Source organism: Elephantulus edwardii, unplaced genomic scaffold (assembly GCF_000299155.1).
Source record: "Elephantulus edwardii isolate Elephantulus edwardi_28Jun2011 unplaced genomic scaffold, EleEdw1.0 scaffold00313, whole genome shotgun sequence".
NCBI lineage: Eukaryota > Metazoa > Chordata > Mammalia > Macroscelidea > Macroscelididae > Elephantulus > Elephantulus edwardii.
The window spans coordinates 1,516,192-1,522,890 of record NW_006400063.1 but is presented as its reverse complement, the minus strand read 5'-3'; the positions used below and the strand labels follow the sequence as shown (position 1 = coordinate 1,522,890).

Here is a 6,699-nt window from a genome sequence, read left to right as displayed (position 1 = left end):
TGTGTGAATATACTACAGCTTCTCTATCCATTCTTTTGTTGATGGGCACTTAGGTTGTTTCCAAATCCTTTCTATTATGAACAAAGCCACGATAAACATGGGTGTGCATATATCTGCTTGGATATCGTTTATGGTCTCTTTAGGGTATATTCCCAGTAGTGGAATTGCTGGGTCAAATGGTATCTCTATTTGCAACATTTTCCCCCCCTCCGCATACCCCTCTTTAATATGGTATTTTGCACTATATACATTAGTGAAAATTTGAAACAAACAGAAAGAACTTTAGTCAAACTCCCCTTCCTCCTCCAGCTTTATTGGATAGTTTAAAATTACATATCAATTTTCTAGGACTTCAGTTGCTTTTTCCATCTGACTTTTAAAGATTACAGCAAATGAAACACAGTTGTCTTAAGTGATACAGTATACAAAAAGAACATCTTTTTTTCTGTGAAAATGTATTTCTCTGCAATTCCTGAATAGCTCCAAATTACTCTAACTCTGAGCATCGTTATTTACTCTGGGTTTTGGTCTTTGAAAAAAAATGTTCTAAACCTTTGCCATTACCGTGTGTATATCCAGCATCAACTCTGTGATGAAGGTGTTCCTGCTTAGGTTTTTATTTTGGTTTCTCTCTCTCCATGGTCATTAGCGTGCATGTTTGTCTTTGTTTACTCCAACTCAACTGTATGTTCTACGTAGGGCCTGATACAGATGTTACTTGATGTTATTTAATAGCTACTGAGGTCAGACAATCCAAGGCCACCATTATGCTAAAATTAAAGTTACTTACAGAAGTTCATAATCTTCCAAATTGTTTTATGTCCTACATGGGAACATTTCAAGAAATCCAGAATGGGCGTACTGGTCTGACTCAACTCTTCCCATTCATTAATCCCTATTCACCAGTGGCACGGAAAGGGGGTTCTTTAACAAAGCATTACACATAACGCCTCTACCAAACTAAACATAAACTTTTTTTTGTAGTTAAATGCAGAAAGTCGGGTTTCCCCCACCCCCACTCCTTTCCTCCTTTTACATGGCAAGTGAAGGTCACTGGCCTGGGAGTAGCCTCTATCTGCCAACCTTTGGCCAGTGAAGAGTATTCAGAGAAAAGAATAGAACCATCAATCAGAAAAAGGAGGGGCAACAAAGGAGAATAATTAATCTGTAGCCTCAATTGTGCATTCCTGTGCAAGGTGCCCTGACTCTCCATAGTGGTAACAATTGACTTCACTTGTCTTGCTGCAGTTGATGGCTACATGACCAGTTTTACCACACCTATAACACTTCACTTTGGTGCAGTCTTTTTGAATGTGTCCAAATTCTCCACACGAATAGCACTTCTGCTCATCAGCATGGTCACAATCACGAGCTAGAGGCCTGGTTTGCCACAGTTGTAGCAGCACTGCTCTCGCTCTCTCTTGGGCTCCTTGCAGTCCTTGGCAATGTGACCACCTCTACCACAGTTATAGCAGGCATCCTCCTGAAGATCACAATCCTTGGCAATATGACCAGACTCACCACAGCGGTAACAGATGTCTGGAAAAGATGAGGAAACAAACTGGAAACCTCTATCCGAGCTAAAACCACCTCTGCCACGGCTTCTCATCCCACGACCACGACCTCCTCCAGGAGGGCATTCCTGGGTCCAGTGGCCAGACCGCCCACACTTGAAGCACTCATTGTTGCTAATGGCTGTAGTTAGGTCTTCTTCGGCGCCTAGAGGAGCCCAGAGAGACGAAGAATAGGACTCAGTCCAGGGAAAGGCAGCTCACAAGACCTATTTGCAACTTTTTGAGAAAGCGCCACACCGCTTTCCACGGTGGTTGCACCATTTTACACTCCCACCAACAGTGAATAAGTATTACCAGTTATTTTGAGCATTTATTTCTTCATATTGGCCCTCTGAATGTTTTCCTCTGTGAAAAGTTTTTCCTTGTCTTTTGCCCATTTTATGATTGGATTATTGGTCTTTTTCTTGTGGAGGCCCTGTAGGATTCTATATGCTTTTGATATGAGACCTTGGTCTGAAACGGTATTGCCAAATGTTTGTTGCCAGTCAGTAGATTTTCTTTTCACTCTGTTGGAAAATGTGTTTGAAGAAGACAGGGATTTCATCTTTACAAGGTTCCATTCATCATTTTTATCCTCTCCAGATTGTGCATTTCTGGCTGTATTTGGCAGTCTCTTTATACCATAGAGTAGGCCAGCTAAGCTTTAGCCCAGTTTTTCTCTTTTGAACTTGATAGGTTTGGCCTTTATTCCCAGGTCTCTAATCCACCTTGTGTTGATTTTTGATATGGTGTGAGATGTGGATCCTGTTTCAGCTTTTTGCAGGTGGAAGTCCGGTTTTGCCAGCACAATTTGTTGAAGAAGTTGTCATTTCCCCATTTGATAGGTTTTATTTCCTTGTCAAATATCAGTTGACCATAAATAGCTGGGTCTATTTCTGGGTTCTTATTATTATATACCATTTGTCTATGTGCCTGACATTGTACCAATACCATGCTGTTTTGGTTACTACTGCTATGTAGAAGGTTTTGACGTCAAGGAATGCTATGCCTCCCACTTCATTTTTGTTTCTCAGAAGTGTTTTGCTTATTTGGGGTCTCTTGCCTCTCCAAATAAATCTAACAATTTTCCTTTTAATCTCCTTGAAAAATGAATTTGATATCTGGATTGGGATTTATAACACAGGTTGTTGATGAGTCTTCCTTCAATCCTGATGCCACACTTCTCACCATAAAGTCCAGCCTCCAGAATAATATGTTCTGCATACAGATTGAAAAAGTATGGAGACAGGACACATCCCTGACACACTCCTTTTCTCATTTCTATCCATACAGTATTTACTTACTCTATTCTGATGGTCCAACTATAGGTTTCACATAAGCTCAATTAGGTATTCTGGGATTCCCATTACTCTCAATGTTAGCCCCAATTTGTTGTGATCCAAGCAGTCAAATGCCTTTGTATAGTCAATGAAACACAGATAGACATTCCTCTGGTAATCTCTGCTTTTGGCCAAGATCACTGACATTGGCAGTGATGTTCCCAGTGCCGTGGCCTCTTCTAAACTCAGCTTGTATTTCTTGTAGTTCTCAGTTGATGTACTCTTCCAGCTGCTTTTGGGTAATCTTCAACAGGATTTTGCTTGTTTGTGATATTAATTATATCATGCTATAATATCTACACTCGATTGGGTTACCTATTTTTTTTGGAATGAGAATAAATATGGATCTCTTCCAGTGAGTTGGCCAGATGGTTGTACTCCAGATTTCTTAGTACAGCCTAGTGAGCATTTCTAGGGTTGCACCTGCTTGTTAAAAATATATCATTTGGGGGTCGGAAGATGGTGGAGGTGGAGAGCACAGTGTGAAGAGCCAGAGGGATAGCAAGCTGCGTAAAGACGGGACACCAGAGAGTACTTTATACTCCACAGAGACTGACCATCACAGCATGACGTGAACAGTAGGATTTTGAATCAGAACTTTTGCTAATACATTATTTTAGAAGCTTTAAAAACCAGAGCCCTGCCTGCCTGCCCTGCCGTGGTCCTGCCGTGGTCCCATCGTGGACCCAGCAAAAGCTGGAACCCACTAGCTGAGCTGAGCTGCATTGAGACTCACCTGAAAGGAAAAAGGTTAGTGGGGAAATTGGCTGAATTCTCTTAAGCCCACTAAAACCTGGAGGATCTGAGGTGCGGCGTGGACAATAGGAATTGAATCATAACTTTTGTGGCAACGTTTAGTATTGGAACTGTGGGAACACAGCCGCTCGGACTCGGCAAAAATCGCAAGTCACTAGATGACCTTCTAAGAGACCCATTTGAAAGGAGAAAACTTAGTGGGGAAATTGGCTTATTTCACTTAAGCTCCACTAAGACCCAGTGGGTCTGTTGCGTGACGGGGACAGTAGAAATTTGAATCAGAACTTCTGCTGGAGTAGACCCAGAATGAGCTAATAGCCTCAGTTGCAATCCAGACCACATTTTGGTCAATGCTGTGGATTGGCAAAAGCCAGAATCTGCAAGCCGAGCTTCTGAGGGACCCATTTGAAAGGGATAACCTTGGTGGGGAAAGTGGCTGAATTCTCTAAAGCCACACTAAGGCCCAGTGGGTTTGTTGCATGATGTAGACAGTAGGATTTCTTTTAATTTTTATTACATTTTATTCGCTTTAATGAACATTTACAGAGATTTTGGGTTTTCATTCATTGTTGCACTGTTTTCTCCACCCTCATCCCCAGTTCGTTCTTCTTCCCCCCCCATGTTTGTTTTAATTGTCTAGTTGCCTCAGTGCTTGTCAAAGCCATTTATGATTAATCTCCTTTGTCAGTGTGTCCCTTGCCATTCCCTATCACTCCTCCCTGAGAGAGACTTCACCGTGATTCATAAGGAAAAGGGGATGGGGTATTCTGTTAGCTACTTCCTGCTGAAAAGGGACGCTGTGGGTTTCAGGGTGAAGGAGACAGTAGGAATTTGAATAAGAACTTTTCATCGATTAGAGGCGGAACTGTAGGAAAACAGCCTGGGTTGCACTCTGGTCCACATTTCAGTGCACACTCCGCATTAGCAAAAGCCAGAAACTGCTGGACCCATTTGAAAGGGGAAAGATTAGTGGGAAAATTGGCTGAATCCTCTTAAGTCCCACTGAGACCCAGTGGGTCTGTTGTTTGACGTGGACAATAGGAATTCTAAAAAGAACTTTTATTGATACAATTAGTTTTAGGAACCACAGGATCTTAAACCTTACTGCTTTACGGAAATTTGACAGGTCGTCCTAGGCAGGGGCCACTGGGTGAGGGCACTGGGTAGTGCCACTAGGTAGGGGCCACTGAGTGAAAACTGCTGACTGGGAGACTCGATCAGGGTCCTCAATCGTGAGCACACCTGGGCAGCTAAGGTCTGAGTGAGGTCCCTCAACTGGTTGACCCACCCTGGGTAACTATTTCACCTCCCTACCTGCCACACCCAATTTGGCTCCACTCCTGTGGCTACACAACCAGTCAGTCAATCAACCTGCCTTTAATCCAGAGCACCTGGATCTGACGTACCTACAAAAGATTGCTCTCATAGGCTCTGAACTGCCCTTCTCCTTGAGTCAGAAATTTAGAGAAATTGTCCTCATATCAAGTTTAAATCAATGTCTTGAAGAAAACAAGCTACTCTACACACTACACAAATTCAAAACAAGACGTTACCACCAAAGGGTGATGCAGTAGCAATGGATTTTCTAAAACCAGAAAAGTCTGATGGAACTTTCTGGCACAGAATTTAAAAGAACAATGATTCAATATTTTCAATGGATGAAAGACAAACTCAAAGAACTACAGGATGCTACAAGCAAAAACCAGGAGGAGCTAAAAAAAAACCCACAAAAAACAAAACAAAACAAAAAAAACCAAAAACCCAATCCAGAACAATGCAGATAAAATAAACGAAGTGCTAGAGGCACTGGAAAAACAAGAAACCACTTTCCAAAATATGAGGTCCAATGTTTCAAATGCTGTCAACATTGATGGAGGGACACATAAATAGAATTGAAGAGATAGAACACAGAACCAGTGAAATAGAAGATAGAAAAGTCCCCACTGATCTGCTAGAGCAAAAAGCAGAATCAAAAAGGAAGGAAAAAGAAGAAAATCTAAGAATGATGTGGGACAACATCAAGAGAAATAACATGTGCATCATTGGAATCCCAGAACAGGCAGAAGCAAGTAAAGACACTGGAAAACTTGTGGAAGAATTACTAGAGGAAAACTTCCCAGGCATAATGAAGAACGAGAGAATATATATTCAAGAAGCTGAGCAAACACCATATAGAATAGACCCCAAAAGAAAAACATCAAGGCATATCATAGTTAAATTTGCCAGAACCAAAGATAAGGAGAGAATCCTGAAAGCAGCAAGGGAGAAACAAAGAGTAACCTACAAAGGAGAACAGATAAGATTAAGTGCTGATTTCTCACCAGAAACCATGCAGGCAAGAGGAGAGTGGAAGGACATAGATCAAACACTCAAAGAACACAAACTGTCAACCAAGAATACGGTACCCAGCAAAATTATCCATCAAATATGAAGGAGAGATCAAGATATTCCCAGAAAAACAGAACCTAAGAGAGTTTGTAAAAACAAGACCAGTATTGCAGGAAAGACTCAGAGATGTCCTTGTTACAGAGTTACCACAGACAGCAGCATGGACCAAAGTAACTAGCAATAACACCAAAAAGAATTCAACAAAATCCTGCATCTCAATAATCACACTGAATGTGAATGGTTCGAATGCACCACTGAAGAGAAGAAGAGTAGCAGATTGGATAAAAAACCAAAATCTATCAATATGCCGTCTACAAGAGACACACATAAAAAATGAAGATGAAGAAAGACTAAAAATAAAAGGATGGGGGAAAATATACCAAGCAAACGGCAACCAGAAAAAAGCAGGAGTAGCAATATTAACCTCCGATAAAATAAATTTCAAAGCAAAAACCATTACAAAGGATGAGGAAGGTCACTAAATAATTATTAAAGGGTCAATAGAACAAAAGGACATAACAATAGTAAATATCTATGCACCAAATGAAAGTCCTGCAAAATATATTTAACAAACATTAACAAAACTGAAAAAGGAAATAGACAACACTACGTTTGTAGTTGGAGACTTCAATACTCCATTCTCAAGAAAAGATAGAACTACT

At 41.0% G+C, this 6,699-nt stretch overlaps 1 protein-coding gene and 1 pseudogene across 2 annotated transcripts in view; both read right to left on the bottom strand.

Moving 5' to 3' along the window:
* SYK (spleen tyrosine kinase) overlaps positions 1–6,699 on the bottom strand; it is a 248,996-nt gene that overhangs the window by 187,647 nt on the left and 54,650 nt on the right. The window lies entirely within an intron of this gene.
* LOC102845143 lies at positions 1,161–3,572 on the bottom strand (annotated as a pseudogene).